Genomic DNA, 11,991 nt, shown 5'->3' on the forward strand with positions numbered 1-11,991 from the left:
AGCTGCTCCCAGCAAAGGAAACGCTGAGCGGCTTCTCCCCAGGGACCAGAGGATCAGCTCCACCCCCACTCCCTCATGATTAAAGGGGATGGGAGCCCCCCACCGCCCCAGGGGTCTCAGAATACAAGACAGGGAGGATTTCAGGCCAATTTATTCTCAAGGTGGGAAACACAAGGTACACATGCCGCTCACTTCTCCCTGGCATCCGGGGCAGACATCACTGATCCATCGAGACACTGTCCTCTGCAACCCACACGGCCTCAGGAGCCTGTTCATCCCGGCGCTCTGGACAAGCCGCCACCGAGTGATTAGAACTGGCATGCAAGGTACACCCTCCTTACTAGCCATTCCATTTCCCGTATGAGAAGACCAGGCCCAGGCTTATTTTGTCTCATTAGGAATCCAGGCTGCAAAGGCCAGCAGGGCCGGAATGAGGTCATATGACCCCTGGGGTGCTTGTGTAACCGTGGCTAAGTCCTGGGGAAACCTCAAGTGGGAGACGGCTGTGTTCACGGAGGGACCGCTGGGCCCAGGGCATCTGTGCAATGGCCACCTCGGACGTGGTAGGGGCAGGGTGCAGGGAAGTCTGCCCGAGCTTCTTGGCTTCTGAGCTGGAGAGGCCCCAAAGGGGGAGAAAGGAAAGGTGGGGACAAGAGACAGAGAGAGGCTGTCAGGGGCTGTGTGTGTGTGCGTGTTCGAGTGTGTATGTGTGTGTGAGTGTCCGGCGCAGGGCGGGGGTGGGGGCAGGGGGTGGGGTGGCAGCCCCAACAGAGGCTCCTTGTCCTCCGGCCGCGTACAGGCTTGTTTTCTTCCCAAGCTATTAATGTCATTGCAGCTTCAAAAGCCGGGTGACCTTTAAATGCCGAGCCTTCTGCTCCTGCCCAAGGCGCGGAAACAGCTTAATGGAAACTCAAACGGCCCCAGCTGCTGGGCCCGCAACAAAGCCAGCCTCTTTCCCGAGGCTCGAGGAGCTGCTGGGGAGCCACACCTGTGCCCACTCCCAGGGGAGGGGTTGTCAGGAAAGGGCAGGGGGGACCCTCGGGCACAGCCATCGGGAAACGGAGGCCCGGCTGGACCTGAGTGGAAGAGGTGGGGGAAGAAGGGGAAAGACAGACTCAGTTCTGCCACGCCTGGCTGTGTGACCTCGGGTTAGCCACTTACCTCTCTGGGCCATCCTCCACCATTCAGTCCAATCTAAGGCTGGGGCAGAAAAACTATATATATATCTGCCTCCCCCCCAAAATATCTTTAAAAAATCTATAGGAGGGGCTTCCCTGGTGGTCCAGTGGTTAAGAGTCTGCCTTGAAATGCAGGGGACACTGGTTCCATCCCTGGTCTGGGAAGATCCTACATGCCAAGGGGCCACTAAGCCCGTGGCTACAACTACTCAAACGTGCAGCGCACCTAGAGCCTGTGTCCGAAAGCAAGGAAGTAACGAGAGGCCCGAGCACCGCCGTGAGGAGCGGCCGGACGGCCGCAGCTAGAGAAAGCCCGTGCGCAGCAGCGATGACCCAGAACAGCCAAAAACAACGGACCAAATAAATAAAACTTTAAAGAAACCTCTGCAAGAAAAAAATGAGGGTGAGACATTTCAAAGGACTTGAATAAAATCCCTCCCCTATGAAAGGATTGGCCCCAGAGCCTCAGCTCTAAGGACACCATTGTTCATGTTTGTTTCTGAGGCCCAAAGATTGGGCTTGGCCACTGCCAAAGGGCCAAGAAGTCAACTCTGCCTTCCAGTTGAAAAGACTCAAGACGAAGCGCCCCCGGGCATGAGTGACCTGTCATTTGCTTGGCTCGTCTAGGTAGAATGGTGGTAGTAACAGCAACAATAACATAGCACTTACCACTTGCTTCTTTATGCACCAACCACTACTCCAAGGGCCTAATGCAAGCTAATGACTTTTCATCCCCTCTACAGCCCTAGAAGGTACATGTTACCAATGCTATTTCTACTTTACAGAGAGAAAAGTGAGGCACAGAGGAGCTTGCTTAAGGTCACACAGCCGAGTGGCCAAAATGACGTGTGAACCCAGATCTGATTCCAGACCTGACAGTCTCGTACTGTCAGGCCTGACCGCCCTCTGCATTCCCAGAGCTGTGCAGGGGGGCCAGGCCCCCCCCGGCAAACACTCAGCAAGTGTGAACTGAGTGGAGTCGTCATGGGGCAGAGTTGCCCCTGGCGCTCCTGTCCAGGGGAGAAGGGAGAGGAAGGAGTCTGCAGGCAAAGCTTACCAGAGAGAGAACCACGGCAACTTCCTTACATAAACCTTTGTCCCACTCTGCCAAGGTTGTCCGTTGCCTGGGCAACCAAATGCTTTCCATCTCCACCTGACCTGGCCAGGACTATTTCCATAACAGTCCCTCTCTCCATCAACAAACGCCATCAGCTCAGCCAAGACACTCAACCCAGGTGCCGAGGAGGAGAGGAGATCAGCCCTCAGTGGACAGAGGGGAGGCTGCTCCCCAGGGGCCCGCCCAGGGGTTGCAGCCTTGGGGAGCCACTGTGGGCTGGCAGGAACGTGTCTGTGCCTGGGACCAACTGCAGCAGCCCAAGCTGGGAGAAAGGGGCACTGGCAGCCAGCTCAGGTGCAAGGCGGTGAGGCTGGGCTGGCTCCAAGCGTGAGCTCACACTGGCCCAGGGCCAGTTCCTCGGGAAAGAGCTCCCCTTCAGGCAGGAGAAGGCCCCTCCGCAGGCTGGGCCTGCACCCCGAGGCCTGGGCAGGAACGAGAGATGCCTCTGGGCCCCTGGGACAGGTGATCGGTCAGTGATGCCACACAATTCAGGGTCTGCACGTGCCAAGGAGCCCATATCAGGGAGGGGCGCTCAGAGCAGCGGAGTGCCCTCCTTCCCACACTAACACACACTTCGCGTCCCTCCCCCACTGATCCATGAATTCCATTTCTCTGGGAGTCGCATATTTAATGGAACACCATAAGGCTTCCCTCATAGCTCAGTCAGTAAAGAATCTGCCTGCAGTGCAGGAGACCCGGGTGCAGGAGATTCCTGGGTCAGGAAGATCCCCTGGAGAAGGAAATGGCAACCCACTCCAGTATTCTTGCCTAGAGAATTCCCCTGGACAGAGGAGCCCAGCAGGCTACAGTCCATGGAATTGTGAGAGTCAGACACAGCTTATCGACTAAAGCACCACCACCACCATACGATGGTGAACAAAAATGCGGTACCTCTGTGCCCAGTGCTTAGGGGAACAAGGCAAGGCACAGGACAGTGAGTGTATTCTCTGTCCTCTATGGCCTTATGGTATGTGTATGTCTACACGTGCGCTTCCCAGGTGGCACTGGTGGCTCAGTCATGTCTGAATCTTTGTGACCCCAAGGACTGTAGCCCACCAGGCTCTGCTGTCCATGGGATTCTCCAGGCAAGAATACTGCAGCAGGGTCCCATTTCCTTCTCCAGGGGATCTTCCTAACTTAGGGATAGAACTCAGGTCTCCTGCACTGCAGGCAGACTCTTTACCATCTGAGCCACTCCGCCTGCAATGCAGGAGACCCAGGTTTGATCCCCACTATTCTTACCTGGAGAACCCCATGGACAGAGGAGCCTGGAGGGCTACAGTGTCGCGAAGAGTCCGACGCGACTGAAGCGATTAGCACGCACGCACGTCTGTACATATGGAGAGGGTGAGGGAGTGGGCTCCAAAAGAAATTCTTAAGAAATCGATAACATGGGTTTTCACTGGGGAGACTTAGGTCACGAGAGACAGATCAAGGAAACTTTTCTCTGTAAATCCTTTTGCATCTTTCAAATTTTTATTCATGCTCATTGATTTAAAAGTGAAATAGGCAGAGGGGCTTCCCTGGTGCCTCTGTATTGAAGAGTCCCCGACGCGGGGGCCACAAGTTTGATCCCTGGTCCGTCCAAAAGGATCCCACATCCAAGGGACAGCTAGGCGCCTGCTTCGGAACTACTGAGCCAGTGCTCTTAAAGCCCCAGAGCTGCAACTACCGAGCCCACGCACCGCAGTTACTAAACCCTGTTTGCCTAGAGCCCGCGCTCTGCAGCGAGAGAAGCCACTGCAAGAAGCCGGTGCATTGCAACCGAGAGCCACCCCACTCGCCGCAACTGGAGAAAGCCTGCACGCAGAAACGAAGGCCCAGCACAGCCCTGAACAACAGGTAAGTGAGATGAGCAAATGCAGAGCAGCAGAGTGACGGCACTGCGGTGATTTTCTCTGTTCCTTTTCATATATGTATCGCTGCAATGGACATGACTTACTTTTTAATAACAGCTATAGTGAATATCTGTGGATACTTACTACTGCCGCTTTCTAAGCACGTGGCATGCGTGATCTTATCAAAGTCCCACAGTTAAGCCATTATTATACTCATTGTACAGATAAGCTGAGACTGTGTGCTGTGCTAAGTCATTTCAGTCATGTCTGACTCTGCAGCCCCATGAACTGTAGCCCACCAGGCTCCTCTGTCCATGGGATTCTCCAGGCAAGAATCTGGAGGGGGTGGCCATGCCCTCCTCCAGGGCATCTTCCCAACCCAGGGACCGAATTGCCATCCTTTACATCTCCTGCGCTGGCAGGCAGCGTCTTTACCACTAACGCTACCTGGGAAGCCCGAATGAAGACCAGGAGAGTTTAAGTAACTTACGTGGCGTCAGAGTCAGTGACAGAGCCAAAATGTGAGTCCAAACAATCTGTCCCCAGAGTCCGCGCTCTCCCGAGCCCCCGCCTTACACTGTTCTCTGACTTTAAAAAACTAAACCAAACAAACACTGAATGAAGATAGGGAAAACATCTTAAGAAAAAAGCAAACCACAGAGCCTCCAGGGCTTTAAAACTTTTGTAATCCTTCACATCCCAACCCAGTCCTCCCTGCCTGGACTTTCTGGGCAAGCCCCCCCAGTCCTGCCTCGGTGGGAACCAGGCTGCTCCCACATGCTCCCCTGAGCCCCGCTTCCAGGTAAGGGCGCCGCCCACCTCCTGGCAGAGCTGCAAGGAGCAAAACGCTTCCCTCCGGGGCAAGGTGATGGCTGATGCTGCGGTCGCTTCAGAGGTCAGACCGGTGTGGGCCCCCTTCCCGAGGGCAGCGCAAGGTGGGGTCTAGCCAGAAAGCTCCTCATGGAGGGAAAACCACGCTCTGGTTTTTACTGGCGCTGAGTCTGGGGTAAGAGCGCAGCAGTTCAGGGTAAGCTTCACCTTGGGGCCGAGCCCGGCTTCCACCCTGGTCCCTGCTGCCTGGGTGAGCTGCACTGCTCTGAGCACGTGTCTTCGCGGGTGGACTGGGGACACCTGTATCCCCTGATCCTGTGGGACATCACGTGCACTCAGTCTCAGGGTGCATAAGAGGGTCTGTTTCCAGAGCCTGGCCTAGAAGTCAGACCCGGGGTCGTGATCCTGAATCCGGTCTGGATTGTGGGGGCGAGGGGAGCGTGCAGCAGAACGCGGTACTCAGGGTTAGGATGCTCCGGGAGCCCTGTGCGGAGCCTCCTGCTGCTGCTGGGGGCACGGTGGGTCTGACGGGGCCTGCCCCCCGCAGAGGGCCTGGGCTGGGCAGCGGGGGCCCTTCTCAGAAGTGCGCCTGGGCAGCCAAGGAATGCAGGCCGAGGGCAGGGGAACAGAGGCCTGGGGAGGGCCCGGCTTCAAAAGAGCAGGCGGCAGCTGCAGGGGGAGGGCCACGGCCCCCTCAGCAGGCGGCGGACACCGTCAGAAATTCCAGCGGCCTGGCGGCAGATGGGATTGTTTAGAGCCATTACCAGACCAGCTCCTCTCCCAGCCGCGGGCGGCCCCCTCCCCTCGCTCCCACCCCCCTCGGCGGGGCGCCCAGAGGCCAGCTGCTGGCCGTCCCTGACCCACGCTGCTCCGTGCCACGTACCCGCGGGCCCGCACATGCCCTCCAGAGATGCCAGGGTTAGGAAGGCAGGGAGAAAGGCCATGCTCTCCCTGCCAGATGGTGCACGTGTGTTTGTGTTGCCCAAGGTCTGAGCTCAGCGGCCACAGAGCTGGGATCTGTGTGTGTGTGTTGATGGGGGGGGGGGGTGTATGTGTTTGTTGACGGGGGCTGTGTGCATGTGTGTCTCTGTCTGTGTGTGTGTGTGTCTGTGTCCATGTTCTCCCTGCCAGACAGGGTGTGTATGTGTTGCCCAGGTCCAAGCTCAGAGGCCACAGAGCTGGGATCTCTGTGTGTGTGTGTTGACGGGGGGGTGTGTGTGTTGCCCAGGTCTGAGCTCAGCAGCCACAGAGCTGGGACCTGAACTCAGATCGTGGCCTCCTGGGTCAGCACTCTCTCCCTGTGTGTGTGTGCACCCAGCACACCAACACACAGCTCACACGCCTGAGTGTGCTGCACACACCAGCTCCAGCAACGCATTCACTGCTGAGAGGGTGCCACAACTGTGGGGCCACACTCCTTTAGATTTTCCCAAACTCTCCCCGCAGCCCAGGCATGCCGTCCACTCGCTCTTCGCCCAACTCGGAAGCTGTGTTTTTTCCAGCCATGCTGTCCTACACACACAATAACGTGCCCTGAGCGCACGCACCCTCAGCCTTCCCATGGTCCCATGCTGCAACCCCCTCCCTTCCCCAGGCTGACAGCGGGGCCAGATGAGGCCCTCCTCTCTTCCCCAGCCATGCCCAGCACGGTTTGCACAGCATCAGGTGCACCGATGGTGAGGGGAGAGGTCGGGCTGACCTGCTCTGCAGCCAATCTGGTCAGAATAGAACAGGGAAGTGGCACACCCTGACCGAGGCAGCGGCTTACTGGTTCCCTGCAGGACAGGCTCCTGGAAGGGAGTCGAGACACGGACCTCAGCCCGCTGGGGCTGGGAGCTCTGGCCCTCGCCCAGGCAGAGGCGGGGTCATAGAACCAGCCTTCTTTGCCTCAGAGAGCCTCAGTCTCCAGCTCCAGAAAATGGAGAGAAGCAGTCCCTATTCAGTCTGACCTCACCCATCACTGAAACTTCCCAGAGATGCAAGGACATGAGTGGGAGTGGGGGGCGGGAGAGGGGTGCCAGAGAAAGGCACCCCTATGCTAGGTACCACTATGATGGCTGCTCTGCAGAAGCGGGTGGCTGCATCCTGGGGACCCTGGGGCTGGAAGGACCTGTCCCCTTTCTGAAGCTGCAGAATTAGAATGCCTGTCCTCAGAGGAAGTCCCCAGCAGAAGCCCATTCTATGAAGACATTAGGCAGAGGCCTGCCCTGCCTCCCTCCCCCAGCAATTAGTGATGAGGGAACCTGCCATTTACCGAGTGCTGGGCTGGGTTTCCGTGCCTCTTGCTAATCCTCACAGTAATCTAATCCTGCAGATCATTACCTTCTACCATGATCAGACAGTTTGCAGACAAGGACAAGGAAGCGCGTATGACCTAAAGGCTGTCCAGGGCCGCACCATATCCAGATGGCATGGCCTTCCAGGAGAGAGAGCATGAGCCTGTCACATCTTCTGACACACCAGTGGCTTGCTACCAGCTTTCAAGACTGGGTTTACCCAGAGCTGTGTGCATCTCCACTTGTTCCCTGCACTGCTGCTGACCTGCTCACATGGCTCTGGGAAGCGCAAAGGTACTTCTCTACCAGTCTAAGAAGCAAATGCCCTTTGCTTCAGAGCAACGTATCTCAGGATGGCGGAGATCACCTTCACCAGAGTCTTCTGAGAGGTGTGCGAAGATCACATCTTCTCCACCTCACTGGTAAATCAGAATTTCTGGGGAGACACCCTGGGAATCTGCATATTCACAAGATCCCCAGATCATTCTAATGACCAGGAAAGTGTGAGGACCACTCCCTTACAGTCTGGAGCCCTGGATTCTGATCTCAGCCCCATCACGAACCAGCCAAGTGACCTTGCTTTCAGATTCCCGTCTGAAAAATGGGCATGGATCTCCAAGACCCCTTTCATTCTTGGCATCCTCCGTGTCTGCCCTGAGTCTCCAGATGGTCCACAGCTGTTTGAGCGGAGTTTCATGGACTGTTCAGTCCCTGGAGCCACCAATGTACACTGCAGGAATACATTAAAAAGAATTCCTGTCTGGCTGATTTAGGGAGATCTGCAAAAATACCTTACTTATCTCTGGCTCCAAGCCCTAAACAAATGGCTTTTGGATTATCCAGTGCCACCTCCCTACTCCCCTGAATATCCATTTTCTTCATTCCAGCCTGAGTCAACCAGGATTCTGTAAACATTAGGTCCGCACACCTGGGCTTGATCAACAGTCGTCAAACAAAGGCTCTGCCAAATCATCCCACAAGCCCAAACTTGCAGCCACTCTGTCCCTCCTGAGGAGCCGACAGCCGGAGGTGCGTGGACCCTTTCTCCCAGCAGAGGATGGGTGAGAGGGCTGGGGGGGAGAGAGGGCGTAGCCAGAATGGCCCCAATCTACAGGTGGGTTGCATGTCAGCCAGACTTTAAAGGGTGCGAGGTGACGGTGGGGCAAGTCCAGCAATCGCTGGGACCTTTCAAAAGCAGCTGGACATCCCCTAGTCCCACGGCTCCTCAATGCGCACTGTGGAAACACCGCGAGGTATTCAGCCAGTGCTCAAGCACTGCTGGCTGGTGGCAAACACAACTGAGTCATCCTTCGAGGTTTATGAGTCCTTGACAGAGGAGCCATGGGGCTTATCAGACCTGCAGTCCACAGACACGGGATGATTTCAGATTCAAGCGACCTCTGTGTAGGTGGGGGGACCCGTGTGCGTGTGCAAACCAGAGAGGAAAGATTGGCAGGCAAGGCAAGAGTGAAAACCCGGCTTCCCCAGCGGGAAACACCTGTGGCTTGAAGCCCACAACTGCTGATCCCAGCCCTTAAGAACAGATCATTCTCTCACCCTGAATGCGCTGACTGCCCCCAAACGATGGTGCTTTCCATGTGCGTGGCACTTGGCGGTTTCCAGGGCTGGGGGAGCCCTCTCCATTTGGCCGGGCTCTAGGCTGGGCCTGTGCCCGAGAGCAGGGGCTCACCTGGCACCGTGCTGGGCACTCCACCTCCACCACATCCTCACCACAACCTCACCAGGTAGGAGGTGTTACCCTGCGGACAACCTGCCCGAGCCCCACAGCCAGGAAGTGGTGGAGTGAGGATGCTACCCCACAACCCAGGTTCCCAAGCACTCACCACACCGTCAGCCTACTTGTAACGGGGAGCCTTGCACGGGGATAAGGGGGAAACGGGCTCCAGAAGGGCTAGGAACGTGGCGTTACCCCGGAGCAAGAGAGAAGCGCTAGGTGCAGTGGCGGGGAGCAGGGAGACAGAAAACAAGTGGGGGCCCCGCAGCACCGAGCTGAGCAGGCACGGCCTGCCTGCCACAGGCGCCCCCGCCTGCAGGGGCGGAGGACCGGCGGGGACCCTGCCCTGCTCCGGCTCCCACACCCAGCAAGGCCCCCCTGTCTGGCTCTGGGCTCTTCAAGTTGGGTTTCCACCCCAACCACCCTGGGCAGTGTGAGTGAATCAAGCCCGGGAGGAGGAAGTGGCCGCGCTCGAAAATCGTTAACATGCAGGGCTGAGCTCTGGGCCTTTGTTCTTGAGCAAGGACTGTAGCATTTCACTTTCAGGAAGGAGCGGGGAGGGTGGGGCAGGCTCAGAATTGCACAACCAGAAGCACAGGCGCAGACACACAGAGGTCCCACGTGGAAAGTCTGCTGAGACGGCCCCGGCCCCTGTGGAAAACTACAAGCTGACCCACGGCCCTCAGACACGGCAGGTCCACACAGAGAGCACAGGCTCACTCATTCCCTCAGCGTTTTCAATCAGAGAGGCCTTCCAGCGGGGGTTAAAGTGTTAGTGGCTCAGTCGTTTCTGACTCTTTGTGGCCCCGTGGACTGCAGCCCGCCAGGCTCCTCCGTCCATGGGATCCTCCAGGCAAGAGTACTGGAGTGGGTTGCTATGCCCTCCTCCAGGGGATCTTCCCGACCCAGGGATTGAATCCTGGTCTCCTGCACTGCAGGCAGGTTCTTTACCGTCTGAGCCCCAGGGAAGCCCTCCATCCAGCAGGGGTACATCGGGGCTTCTAAGGCCGGGAGGACGCAGACATGCAGCAGAGGGGGAGGTGGGGATCTCGGGCCTCTGGTCCCAGCACAGCAGGAACCCCAGGTGGGAGGGGCACAATGCCCTCCACATCTGGCTTGGAGGGACAGCCCCAGTTGAGGGAGACTACCTCCCTATATGCCCCTCTTCCAAAATACACCATCCCTCCTCCAACCACACGAGCGTCTCCCAGAATCCAGGAAAGCACAGCAAACAGCCCTCCAGGGTGCCCCCCACCGTGAGTATCCAGGTAAATGTTTCGAAGTGGCAGCTCTTCCCTGCAAGAGTCACATCTCTGCCACCAGCAGAGTGGGAAAGGCCGCAAAGCGAATTAGTTAACCCTGGAACAGGGAGGATGAAAATTGGGGAGGAGAGAGGAAGAAAGGACAGTCAGTCAACAGGGAGAAATCTGACTTTAAATAGGTAACACAACACAAGGAACTCCCCGGTGGTCCAGTGGTTAGGATCCTATGCTTTCACTGCTGAGGGCGTGGGTTCAATCCCTGGCTGGGGAACCAAGATCCCTCAAGCTGAGTGGCCCGCCCCCCAAAAATGTAATACAAATAAGAATAAAATGGCTTCCAGTGAGCCTCGGCGTCCCTGGAAAAGTACCATTCATCCCTAGATCCTGAGGAACAGACCCCTGCTCCCCTCCCCACCTTGCAGGGGTCAGTCAGAGGCTAAGGGTTTACCCTGCACCCTTCTTGCACCTCATTAGAACTTAACCTCCAGGCCCTCAAGGAAATTGGCAGAAATGAGACCCTTGTCCTTTGTCAATTAGAAAGAAAACAGCCCTCTGGGGAGATGGCCCTCCTCTGGGGGGCCCTCTCGGGCTCTTAGACAACCCCTGTTCCCTTGGGGGTGGCAGCGAGAAGTGGAAAGGAGCCGGCTTGTTTAGGGAAGCCGCCTGCTCCCTGACGTCTGGCAGGGGCAGGCCACCCACCAGGTCCAGCTCACCCCCCTCAAAGCCCGTCTGTTTGGAAAGGGCTTTCGGGGACAGGAAGCAATAAACAGAGTCAAGCGGCCAAGATGCAGGGGCTGATTATGCAGTTTATGGATTTTCCAGGCCTCTTTGTACTCTCCCACCAGCTGCCTGGGGCTCTGCAGAAAAAGGTGCTGGCAAAAGGCAGGCTGGCCGTTGGCTTGAAAGGTGGCCTTTTGTCAAGCCTCGGCTGGGTCTTGCCAAGTGTATGAGGGGACTGCGTGCTCCTCCTCGGAGCCCCAAAGAGAAACCCTGCCCACCCCATGTTCCTAGAGCCTGGACACACATACGCAACTCACTTCCACGCAGCTCACTTCTCTGCCCAGTTCTAAGTTACTTCCTCATTTCAGAGGAGGCTGACTCCTGGAATTCCCAGAGGGGACGATGTGCCTGGCCTGGCTGCAGCTTGAGAAGGGCAGGTGGGTGGCCCTCCTTCAGCAAGCAGCTTGCAGCTCAGCTCTTTTAGCTCCCTCGAGTGTAGAGCAACTGAGGAAAAGCCAAGACTGATGAGGAAAGAAGGTGATTTGGGGTTGCACGGCCTTCCCAGTGCCAAGGTCAGCTTGCATCTCCCATCTGGTGAGACGGTTGCCCATGTGTGCAAAGCTGTGCGTGCAGAGGGTTTGTGGAAATTTCTCAATACCCAGGAACCAAACACGACACAAGGTGCCTCAGAAGAAAGGAGAGGCAGGCAGCAGAGACCTCCAGCACCAGATGACATGAAAACACCAAGCAGAAGGGCCAGGTGTCCCCTACAGTATTTTTGTCGAAATGTCAGAGTGTATGCTTGTATATTTGAAATGCACGGGGAGGCTACCAAGTGAAGACACACCCAGCACTCAGCAGCAGCTGTCTAAGAGGTAGGGCTGCATGAGGGCTGTGCTGACTACTTCATGCATCTTTGCATCCGTTGAAGTTGCTTTTTTTTTTTTTAAACAAACATGCATGTTTTTATAGCTAAAAATTAAGAATTTTTTTGTTTCTTTTTTTTAAAAAACCATTCATTTATTTCTTTTCAG

At 56.5% G+C, this 11,991-nt stretch overlaps 1 protein-coding gene and 1 long non-coding RNA gene across 7 annotated transcripts in view; one reads left to right on the forward strand and one right to left on the reverse strand.

Moving 5' to 3' along the window:
• The window catches only part of CUEDC1 (CUE domain containing 1), an 85,204-nt gene that overhangs the window by 26,959 nt on the left and 46,254 nt on the right, over positions 1-11,991 (reverse strand). The gene's annotated exons all lie outside the window — the stretch shown is intronic.
• Positions 1-11,991, forward strand: part of LOC132657321 (uncharacterized) — a 19,288-nt gene continuing 7,297 nt past the window's right edge. Inside the window, exons 1-3 of one of the 2 annotated variants that reach the window (XR_009595309.1) lie at positions 1-326; positions 1,314-4,137; positions 7,279-8,269. This is a non-coding gene — a long non-coding RNA (uncharacterized LOC132657321). The remainder of the gene's footprint in view (positions 327-1,313; positions 4,138-7,278; positions 8,270-11,991) is intronic. The other variant, XR_009595308.1, reaches the window with a different exon arrangement.

The sequence above is a fragment of the Ovis aries genome, chromosome 11 (genome assembly GCF_016772045.2).
Source record: "Ovis aries strain OAR_USU_Benz2616 breed Rambouillet chromosome 11, ARS-UI_Ramb_v3.0, whole genome shotgun sequence".
NCBI classification, from domain to species: Eukaryota; Metazoa; Chordata; class Mammalia; order Artiodactyla; family Bovidae; genus Ovis; species Ovis aries.